Source organism: Ictidomys tridecemlineatus, chromosome 12, assembly GCF_052094955.1.
Source record: "Ictidomys tridecemlineatus isolate mIctTri1 chromosome 12, mIctTri1.hap1, whole genome shotgun sequence".
In the NCBI taxonomy this organism is placed as follows: Eukaryota; Metazoa; Chordata; class Mammalia; order Rodentia; family Sciuridae; genus Ictidomys; species Ictidomys tridecemlineatus.
The window spans coordinates 113,283,792-113,295,923 of NC_135488.1; positions in this window are offsets into that span (position 1 = coordinate 113,283,792).

Sequence of the window (12,132 nt, forward strand, 5' to 3'; positions counted from 1 at the left end):
CTTTTAGCCAGTGTTTCCATAGAATACCTTTTTAAGTTTAAATATGTCTTCCATGAATGCTTTCATTCCACGAGGAAGGCTCACACGTGCCTAATCCACAGTTTCCCATCACCCAGCAGTGAATACAACAGACAGACACCCACTGCCCTCAAGGGGTTTACATTTGGGGGGAATGGGAGACATGGATAATAAGCAAACATTAAGTTACATATTTCATCAAGTGGCAATAAGAAAAGGGGTGCTGGCAATAGGAGGGGTTGCAATATTAATCCCGGTGTTTGGGAAGGTGACCTTGGAGCCAGGACCTGGGGTTGAAAGGTGTGAGCTGTGAGGATGCCCTGGGGCAGTCTTCATCCTGAGAACAAACACTTTTAATTTTTTTTCTTTCTTTATTTTTTAAGAGAGAAAGAGAGAGAGAGAGAGAGAGAATTTTTTAATATTTATTTTTTAGTTTTCGGCGGACACAACATCTTTGTCTGTATGTGGTGCTGAGGATCCAATGCGGGCTGCGCGCATGCCAGGCGAGTGCGCTACCGCTTGAGCCACATCCCCAGCCCCGACACTTTTAATTTTAAAAAGATTTTTCCCAAATAGCTTATACACATTTTGCCGCCTTCTGAGCAGGGATGCAGCCCTAGGCTGTGTTATCTGATAACTCAGGCATCTCTAGGCTGGACCACAGGGTAGCAGTGTCCATAGCAGCTGAGTGTGACCTCTCACTCCTTATCTTCTGTATTGATTTTTATCATATCCGGTCATGTTAATGTCCTGTGGCGGCTTCTAGTAGTTTCTCTGCCTCACAATCCCTCACTGATCAGTCCTTCCTAATGCTTCGTTGTTTTGTTAGAAGTGGGTCCAGAGGAGAAAGAGTCAATCGGAAGCCTGCAGTGTGATGCACAGGCTCCTCGGCATCTGTTCTGCTTGTTCAGATGGGACTTTTCGTGCCGATTTCCTTGCTCTCAATTTCCTTTCTGACTCTCCGAATGCCAAGCGATGGAACCCCTAATTTGGGAAATATTGCTAATGAATGCCACGCTTGCTTTCCTTTTAGGGCTCAGAACTCTTTCTTTCTGGCCGCAGTGTTTGATCTCAGAGGAGGCAAGCAGAGCACAGAGTCCCACCTACGTGGCCAAGCCCGACTTGGAAGAAGCAGTGTGAGGTGCAGGTTTGGAGATGTGCCCAGGGTTCCAGCAAGGGCAGGGACCTCGCTGCACAAGGAAAGGTGCTGTCTTTATTTCTTAACCTTGCCTCCAACCCATGCTGGCACAGCCGGGTGCCAGCAGATGACAGCTCTGACACACAGGGAAGGCAGAAGGGAAGTGCCTTGGGAACAGCAATGACAATGCTTCCTGTGTGAAATTCGGGGAGGGCCTGCAGAAGAGGTGACAGTTAAGTAGAGCTCGGAAGACAGCAGTCAAGATGCAGGGAATGGCACGAGCGAGGGCCCAGGGAGGCAGTGACAGGCTTATTGACAAAAAACTGAGCAATTTATGGGTATAACTCAACTTTTCTAGCGCCTCTGACCTGAAACTGAGGACCCTTCGGGAACTGTTCTTGATGAAGGCACTCTTCTCTTCCCTCGTTCCTTCTCTCCCTTTCCCGTTCTTATATTCACACACAATCACCGTCATCCTCACCCTCATCATCACCCTCCTCCTCCTCCTCCCCTGCCAAGTCAACTCAACGGCCCTGGAATCTGGGATGCACGGTGGAAGAGAGGGGCAGCAGGGTGGGAGTCCCCAGCCAAGCCTTCTCTCAACACTAGGAAAAACTGTTGCAGCTCAACAGGGAGCGTTGCCGGGTTTGGGGCTGGAGAACAGAATCACTGCAGCCGAGCATTCTGGAATGGTCCCTGTGAGAGCTCTGCAGGTGGACCAGAGGCTGGAGGAGTGTCCAGGGGCCACTCGGCCAGCCTGCTTGACAGAGGCTGAGCCCTGTCCCTGCAGTAGAAAGACAGCAGTCAAGATGGAGGGAATGCACATTCCCTGACACATGCCTAGGCTGACACACGCCTAGGTGACCTCTACCCAGAGGCCCTCGCTGGGTCCTTTCATCTCAGGCCAAAGTGAGACAGAGTGCCAGCCGAGTCGCTGCTCTGCTCCTGAGTCCAGAAAGCCACAGAGGGGAAAGAGATCAGCGAGCAGAGCTGAACCCAGAGTGGTTCAGGTTCTCTGTGGCCTCCCAAGAATGTTGTTCTCAACAAGGGGTCAGAGCCGTGAGTGGGAGCCGCTGGTCCTGTCCGGCCACCATTGCTCTAACTCCTTTATTGACATATGGGGAAACTGAGGCCCAGAAGGGATGGGACCTGCCTAAACTCCCTCACATAGCCCCCTTTGACAAGAGCTTCCATGGATCTCTCAGCGGCTGTGCCTTATTATTCTTACAGTTTATTTCAACCATTTTTTTCCCAGTGCTTTCACTTACTATCTAGTACCCTCCAGGGTTAAGATTCTTGCTGGAGGAGCACGAGAACAATTTTTTTCTGGATTCCTATTTTTGCAGTAATTAAAAAAAAAATCACTTTCTTTTGGTGATCTTGCCTTCAACTTTGCTACAAACCAACAGACTTATAAGCAGGATAATGATAGGAACAAGTCCTTTGCCAAGAGTGAACAGTGCCCAAAATATCCTGTACCAAATGGTTTCCTCACCCAATAAATTTTCCCCCATCCCTCATTTGACAAGTGACCTTCAAAGAAAGGAATCACAAAGGGAGAGGGCAGCTACCCTGGGGAGCTGAAGAGGGAACCTGGCAACAAGTCAGTGGGTTGAGCCTAACAAACTGGGCCCTCGCGCTCCGCTGGCTTAGGGGCCCTTCAGAAGGCAGACTCCTTCTGTTTATGGTGTTAGTTCCTCTGCCTGATGGTCAAGGCCCCACAGGTGACCTTTTCCCCAGACCCCCACCCATGAGCAACTTCTGTTCCAGCCAGATGCTTCTTCTGGCCACCAGAACTGAATGGGCCCCTCCCACCCTTCCTCCTCTCCAGTCTTCCTCACTCTGAATGTCCTTCAACTGTCCTGGCTTTATTCTTTAGGCTTCTGCTCTTCCCAGAGCCCTTCTGTAATGGTTCTGATTCAAATTGTGGCATGATTCTGTTGAATGCTTAGCACTTGGTAGGATGTCCAAGAAGGATGGGCTCTGGCAGGTTGACCCCAGCTCCTTTGTTTTGTAGGACAGGAAATCGAGGCACAGAGTGAGAAAATAATTTGCCAGAGATCAAATAACTAATGAATGGTAAAATTGGGACTCAGTTTTCCTGATTCTTGACTAGCGTAGACCCTTATCAAAAGAGTTAATACTATTACATTCATTTTCTACTTAATAAGAATCAGCCAGTATTTTCACACCTGATACATGAGCACTATGTCACTGATTCTCATAGGCATTCATTCATTCATTCATTCACTGATTTCAGCAATTAACATTTATGGAGGCCAATGTTTAGGCCCTGTGCTAGAGGCTAAGTATTGGTATTATTTCCATTTTGTAGTTGAGGAACCCAACAATTCAGTTCCATGACTTGCTTTAATTGACAGAGGGAGTTGGGTCAGCGCAGGAAATGAAGTTGATTCAGGTGGCTTCCATGCAACAACTCTTTCCAGAGGCACAGACAGGATTAAAACATGAATGAATGCTGAGGCACCCCGACCTGAGTGACACTGAGAAGCCAGGCCCAAGAAGGTGGGGAGAGGGAGATGCTGTGTTCCTGGGCCCCAGGAGAAGTGGAGTGCAGGAGGTGTGGAGGGGCAGAGCTGCTGCAGTTGGGAAGAAACCTGGTCCTCACCCCAGTCTCTCTCCAGGGACCTCCTTGAGTGAGCCCAACCTGAACACAGACCGCAAGGCAACCCAGTGGAAGCTGACTGGGAAGGCAGTGCCTAGGCAGGAGCAGGTGGACAACAGGTCTAGAAGCAAGTGGAACTGTCCAGCTCAGTCCCCAGCTGGAAATGCAGGAACAGGTTGTCAGCTCTGCCTCCGTCTCCAAATCCTGTGCTCTTTCTTTGTACCAAGAGGCTGCATTTAGGTCCTTGTGTTCATTCATTCAGACAGCCCTTTGTTTAGGCAATAAATATCCTGGGCACACATTTGCTTCGTGCCAGGCCCTGTGTGCCTCATTTCCCTCAAGTCACAAAGCTCCTGTGAAAGACCCAGCCCTTCTGATCTCTGAGCTCCCTTTGTTGCCAGGCATGGTCCTACCTGCATAGTGGAGGACCTCCGTTTTGCTGATTAAACTGTGGCTCCTCCAAAGACCATGACACCTGTACTAAAGGGTGCAAAAAGGTATCCCGCTATCGTGGGCTAAAGGGCGCTGCCACAGAGTAGCCCCCAGAGGCGCTGGGAGGGAGGGTGAGTGTCACTTGATGTCTCTCTCGTTGTCTTGGAGTGAGAGTGGGTTTTATGTGAGGCTGATGCCTCTGGGGCTCTGGGCCTTGGACCATTTCCAGCCACACAAAGCTCTGGTCTTGATGCCGGAGCATCTCTGCTCTGCTGAGCTCTTCCTAGCTCTTGGCTTTCAACTCTGCATGGAGAGAGGTCCTAAGCCTACCTCAAGTCTGTGGGGGCAGAGCTGATGAAAGCAGTTACCCCTTTCCTTCAAAAGAGTGGCTCCCACCTTCTCTGCAGGAAGTGATAAATGTAGCGGTCTCGAGGGCCTTCCTTGTAGGTCCTGCCGCACTGTGGCAAAGAATGACAGTGTCTAACGGCCCAGACTGTCTAAACACATCAGCAAGAATGTCAGTAAGAAAGCCCAAGGCTTCAAGGTTGTGATCACTAGCTTTCAGCCTGAGTAGTTTCCACAATATATTTCCCTCCCTCCCTTCCTTTCTTTCTTGTTTTCTTCTGAAAAGGGGAAAAAGAATCACCAAGAACTAACTTATTACATCATTTGGATGTGATAGTCTATCTTTGTTACTTTCCTGATAGATGGGGATTATTTCTCTGTTGCTCGTCACTTGTTACCATTCCCCAAATGCCTTTGTTGAAAGACTAAATAAGTGAAGGAAACAATGCCTGGCATCCTGTCAATTTTGGACAGGTGAGAAGGAACTAGATTTTATGGAGTACATAGTCAGTATGTTGCATGCTGTCTGAGCTTTCTTTTCTTTGTTCCTAACAAAAATCCTAAGAGAAACTGAAGCTCAGAGAAGTGAGTTAGAGCTGGCCCTGCAATGAGGTTTCTCTGACTCTACTGAAAGTGCCCTGGTCCCCTCTGCTCACTGTTTGTCCCCAGATGTGAGCCTTGACCTGCCCAGTCCCTGGTCTCAGGGCTCCGCCTCTCAGCAGACTGGCTTCCTCCATAAGCCCCAATGTTGCTTAGAGGACAGATCAGCAAATGGAATGTTATAAGGGCAGCCTTAGCCATCAAAGTGCCACTCCGAAGGCCGGGAAGTTCAAAGCGGCTTCTCATTTCACAACAGGACAGGCTTTTATGGAAACTAAGTGTGCCTTTGCATTCTAATGACCTGCAACTTTAATTACATTTTTCTTCTTTGTATGCTTTGTAAGGTCGCCATTAATCGTTAGCTTAAAAGCCTTCTAATTACAAATGGTGGCCTATGGACTAGTAAAATATCCCTCAAACTGGCTTCTCTCCACTCTGCATTGTCACCTTGCTGCCAAAGACCCATTCCCAAGCCCCACCCCATCGTGCCCAGCACCGCTCGTGCACATGGGGCAGCAGAATTGCAGGGCAGTGCAGCTGGACACCCTGGGTGGTGTCCTGTGCCGCTGTCTTCCATGGCCTTGGGTCCTGGACGGCAGAGGCTCACTGGACATCACTGCGAGTCTGCCACCCGCGGCCTTCTCTGCTCACTTCACGCACTCTCTCCACACTCTCGCCCCCTGTGTACCCCATCATCTTGTCATTACACTTCTGTCATCGTTTGGCTGGAGGACGGTTCTCTCTTTCCATTTCCAAATCCTGCTGAATCCTGGGGTCACATGCCACATCTTCTTCCTGATCCCTTTGCTAGAAGACACTTCTTGCTTCAGGGCCCTTTGAGTTCTCGTAGCTTGTTACCTGTGAATCTCTTCAGTTACAATTATTCGTGTTTTTCGTATGCAATTAATTCAATTATTCAGTCATTAAACACTGAGTACCTATCCAAACAACTATTGCTAATTTATTTTTATTTTTTGGTGCTGCAGATGGAACCCAGGGCCTCATGATGCTAGGCAAGTGCTCTATCATTGAGCTACATCACCAGCCCTCAATCAACAAGTCTTGACTGCAAACTCTATATTGAAAGAACCCACACTCAGTTACTACCAAAGAACCAGCCCAATGCTCACATTGCATGAGATGTAGGGAACTGGAATGGAAGGAGTGTACCTTCGAGGGCAGGCAGGGAGGGAAGGAATGGAAGGGAGAGAATAAGAGGGTGGAACAGCATCAACAAAGACACAGATGGTGTGGCATGGTCTCACCTGTGAATAGTGCATTCTACACAGTTTATAGTTTTGCTGGACCAAAGTGTTGGAGCGTGAAATAGGAGGGAAGTACATTTTACATGATGGGTGGTAAATTATTAGAAATTACTAATTCACTAGGACTACCTAAGAGATCCCATATTTGGATGTCAAAAACACTGAAAGAAAAACAAAGAAAATATTGCTTTCTTCATGTATGAAAGGCAAGTACCTTGCTAACTATTTTGAAAACTACAGAGGAGTCACAACTCAGGTAGCCTGGGTACGGTGGTGCTCGCCTGTAATCCCAACAACTCAGGAGGCCGAGGCAGGAGGATCCCAAGTTCAGAGTCAGCCTCAGCAACTTATGAAAGCCTTAAGTAATTGAGCAAGACCCTGTCTTGAAATAAAATATAAAATGGGCTGGGTATGTGACTCAGTGGTTAAGAGCCCCTGGGTTCCATCCCTGGTTCCAAAAAAAAAAAAAAAAAAAAAAAGGTCATTTGCTCAAAGAATAGGAGGTCATAGTGGAAGATGGGAAGGAGCTTGATGGGTGGAGCAGGAAAGGAAGAATGGCATTCTGCCTGGGTGGACCAGGCAGGGGAGAGCCAAGCATCATCCATTTTGGAAAAAAGCAAAGAGCGAAACTAAAAGAAAAGTATATAAAGGGAGGTCGTGGATACCTCGTAGAAAATCCTAGTGCCAGGATGAGGATTTCACGCGTGATCATAGAAGATCCAATGTTGGTTTTAGAACAGGGAAATCACATAAATCACCCTGGAGCCATTTCTATCTCACTAATGGGGAAAGTGAGATTACCAGGTATGACATCAAGATCTCCTGCCAAACTGGCAGAACCAGAATCAAGCTTAGCTTTCCAGGATCCCAGACATTTCTCGGGACCATTCTCCTCAAACATATACAAGTATATATTTTTTGAATGACCCACTATTTATTTACTTCTAAGTACATATTTGAGCCATGACCAGATCTCTTTGAATTGTTCATAGTGTAGTGGTGAATAATTTGTCTTGGATGAATTTAGTATCTTTCATCTAGAGATCTTAAGGAGCCTTAATGACAACCAAGCTTCATTATTTCTGCTTTGTGTATGAGGAAACTGACTCATAGAGGGTTCAGTGATTGTTCTCATTCATCCTGGGAGTTATTATCAGAACCATGAATGAAACTTAGGGTGAAACTTCTCTTTCATAGACCTTTAAATCCCGTACCCCTTTATAGTAGTAGAGTTTACAAAAATAATGACACCTTTGCATGGAGAGGCCATTCCTTTATTCTGTTATTAAATCTGGCTCCTGTGGGGGAAATTATCTCACCACGACTCAAGCTTGTGCTCTTCTGTGTTTTATTGGTGGTGCCCCGACCATCACTGTCCATAGGTCTCATCCATCCAGTCATCCAGCCATTCATTAATTCATTCTGTCAACACGTATCTGAGTCCCTATTACATCACCTGAAAGATGGACATAGCGTAATATTACCATTGTCAAAGGTAATATTTGGAGAATTAAGATAATTTCTATAAAGCATACTGCCTAGCACATGGTAACTCCTTGTAATAATTATTATCATTAAATAAGTCCTCAGAAGAGCCCATTGAAAGACAAAAAAAAAAAAAAGCCCTCTATAAATAGAGAGGGCAAAGTTGCATCTGAAGGGTGAACTATTCCTGGGGAAAAGATGGATTCCTTAAATTAAAAACTGGAACTGAGGACATGGCCCTCACCTAGATAGCAGGAAGCCCTGGTCTCTTAGTTTGGACCATGAAGTGTCAGGAGAGCCAGGGAGGTACTGCTTGGTGGTAGATGTTAAATTGACACCTATCACTTAGAAATGGCTGGGAATGTGGAGTCAGATAAAAGAGATACAGACACAATTTAAAGGAAATGGGGTGGAGCTTTTAAGTCTTGGGAATAAGATAGTTATAATAGAATCAAAATTCTTGTCCCTTGTAGGCCAGGTTGATTAAATGTATTTTCTGTGTTTATTTCCCCATTGTCCTCCTTAGCATTGAACAAAAGTTTTGTGCCGCTCTTACATGACTAGACTGCACTCAGAACTCATCAGGAACAGTGCTAAAAAAGGAGCAGCTAGGCAGAACAAAGCCAGGGAGAAGCAGGAACAAGAGCAGTAGATTCCCCAGAGAAGAACAAGCACCAGGAGACCCTTCCTAAGGCTAATCTGGGAGGAGCTGGGCTGATATCTGTAGGAAACTGCCAATTCCTTACAACCTGCTGCACTTCCAATCTGTGTGACCTAAAACTGGGTTTTAAATCCTTTCTAGCCCAGACACAAACCCCAAAAAACCGTACAGGAAAATATTGACTGATTTGACTGTATAAAAGGTAAAAAAATATTTGTATAACGAAAGATACCAAACTCAGTTGGGTGTGGTGGTGCATGTCTGTAATCCTTGGGGTTTACAGGCAGGAGGATCTCAAGTTCAAAACCAGCCTCAGCAATTTATCGAGGCCCTAAGCAACTCAGTGAGACCCTGTCTCTAAATAAAATACCAAAAAGGGATGGGGATGTTGCTCAATGGTTAAGTGCCCCCAATCCCAGGTACCAAACCAAACAAAAACAAACAAAAAAACAAAACCCCAAAACTGAATTACTAGCAAAGGAGTGGAAGAAAGTATTCACAAATTTTAATGTTTTAACATTATATTATAACAGGGAAGAACATCTCTAATGCATAAGGAGCTCCTATCATTCACCAAAAAAGATGAAAAAGCCAATGAACAAAAAATACAAATAATTTCAGCAGAAATAGATACGCAAAATGTCCATCTGCAGTTGTAATTAATGGGATGCAAGTTAAAACAAGATGTCATTTTTTTTTGCCCACAAAACGTAAAGGGAAGTGGGCAGTTCCTTTCATGGATGGCGACAATGAAAACGGGTATGCTTTTTAAAAGGAATTTTGCTGTATCTGTAATATTTAAAGTGCCTACCCCTTGTTACAATTCACTTTCAGGAATCTATACTGTCCAAATATCTTCACATGAAAGCAAAAATAGAAGGATGTCAAGGGCAACATAAAACACTATAAAGGGCAGGCGCTCATTTAAACAGAAGGATACTGAGACACAGAGAGAATTAGATAATTTGCTCAGGATCAAACAGCTAGTGTGTAGTAGTGGCAAGATTTTAACCCAGGCAATCTTCTCTAGTCTTTCCTCGACCACTATGCTCCTGAATAGAGAGTAAACACAATATTGGTAAAGCCTTATTTACCACAGGATCCAGCGAAGCAATTAAAGACAATGAGAAAGATTTATCTACCAATGTGGACATATCTCTAGGAAACAATAATTGAGTGGAAAAATTTAGGCTGCAAAATACTGTTGGTATACATGTATGTATAAGCAAATATATATATTTGAGAATAAAGACCTTGAATGATAAAATAATGTATGTGGAAGAAGAGTTGGAAGTACAATTTTTCAGGTTATATTTTATACATTTCTGGTTTATTTGAACTTTTACAAGTATATATTCGTTCTTTTCTTTTTCTTTTTTGGATACCGATGATTGAACCCAGTGGCACTTTACCACTGAGCTACATCCTTGGCCCTTTTTATTTTGAGACAGGGTCTTGTAAAATTGTTCAAGGTTTGGCCAAGTTGCTGAGGCTTGCTGCTGGCCTTGAAAGTTTGATCCTCCTACATCAGCCTCCTGAGTCTCTGGGATTCCAGTCATGTGCCACCATATCCTATTTGTGTATTCTTTTTATAAGACAGGAATTGTCATACTAGATAGCCAGAAGAAGGAAGGGGGTGGGGAGAAGGAGAGAGAGAGAATGTTTTCACTCAAACCAAGAGATTAGTTTTTTCTTCTTCCAGGTAGACACAATGGTTTAAATGGGTAAATATCTTTTATGCTTTTATGACTTTTTCTTAGTCTATATAAATGGCCATACATAGAAGTTTCCCAGTATATGTAATATGTTGTTTTTTTTAAGAGAGAGTGAGAGAGGAGAGAGAGAGAGAGAATTTTTTAATATTTATTTTTTAGTTCTCGACGGACACAACATCTTTGTTGGTATGTGGTGCTGAGGATCTAACCGGGCCGCACGCATGCCAGGCGAGCGCGCTACCGCTTGAGCCACATCCCCACCCTTATGTAATATGTTGATCACTACTCCTCTTTTAAAATGAAGTTCCATGTGTAATGCTTGGGACCACGGCTTCCCAATCAGGCCCAATAAAAATATATAGCTGATCATTGCAAAATTAATTTGTAACCTGAGAACCACATAGTGTTTTTTCTGCCTTGCATATTATTGTTACCAGGAAAAAGAATCCATAGTTGAATTATCTAATTATTTTGCTTCAATGCATAAGTAGGGGGAGTGTCTAGCTCACTCTGTCTTTGTGGTGGGATCTCTGAAGATATAAATAACTCAACTTACAGACTTAGAAGTCTTACCTTTTAACTTATAGTCAATATGAGATTATCTGAGATGAAAAATCTGTATTGGATCATCTGGGGCCTTTTCATGCATTAACCCAAGTAAGAGTGGCTCCACTCCAAAAGGAGGGCAGTTCCAGAAACCACTTGCTGATTAAAAGATTGCTTAACATGGGTAGGGTTTAGTCCATCTGTGGACTTATCTTTGACCTGCTAGTGAGAAGGTTCTTAAGATTCTTACTACGTATGGATATCAGGTTGCAGCTTTTTTGGGGGAGTGGACAACGTACAGTATAGTTTTTAAATTTCTGAAGTTTTAATATGCTCTTAAACATCTTCACAGAAAAAATCTTACTTAAGTACAATCGTATTCTCTTCCCTTTCTCACAGCTGCTTATTTCATGTAGTTTTAATTAGCGTGCACAATTTAATTTTGCATTTTAAAATTTTATTTCCCAGTACATATTTTCATGCACGTGCCAAAAATTTCACAGGTTTCTCACAGTCTGCATACCTGCCAGGATTCTTTCTGTTAATGTGACAGAGCTTGTTTGGATCATTCAATCGCTGGACAGTTGGGTCCCTTCCCAGGTCTTGGTCATTACGAACGTTCTGAATAACCCTGCTGTAAACATTTTATGCAAGCGCTCCCCCACTTCCCCCTTTGGGTCATTTCCTTAGAAATGTACTTCCTTAAATGGGTTTACTGGGTCAAAGGGGCTCTATGAACAGTTTTATAGCTGTTGGCACATATTGTTCAGATTGCGCCCTGGGAGAGTGGACCAATGGCACCGGCCGCGAGCCTCCAGGAATGCGCAGGAGCGGACCCTATAGCCTGCCCTCTCTCGCCTCCCCGCAAAAAAGGCCGCGGGTGGAAAGTGTTTTGCAGTCGCTCTCCCGTTCTCTCGACGTGGCTGGCGAAGCCCGGCCGTCAGGGAGGTGCAGGAAGGCTCCGCGAGCCCAGGCTTTCTGCCCCGGGGGCGGAAGCAACTCTCCCCGGCCCTCGCGCCCCAGGACTCGGATTCCAGCCGCCTCCGCTCTTTCCGAATTCCGGGCTCCAGCGCGCGGCGCCCCCGCCCGCCCGCGGCCTGGGAGCCGAGCTCCGCGGGCGAGGCCGCGACCCGCGCGCGCTGTTATTTTGGCGCGGGCGATGCAGGGCCCGCATAGCTGCGCGCTGAGTCAGCGGGGCCCGGGGACCCGCGATGGGCCCCTCCCGGTGGCGCAGGGACAGGGACAGGGCGGTGGGGCGGGGGCTCCGCCACGGAGGGCTCAGGGTCGGCCCGCCTGGAGGG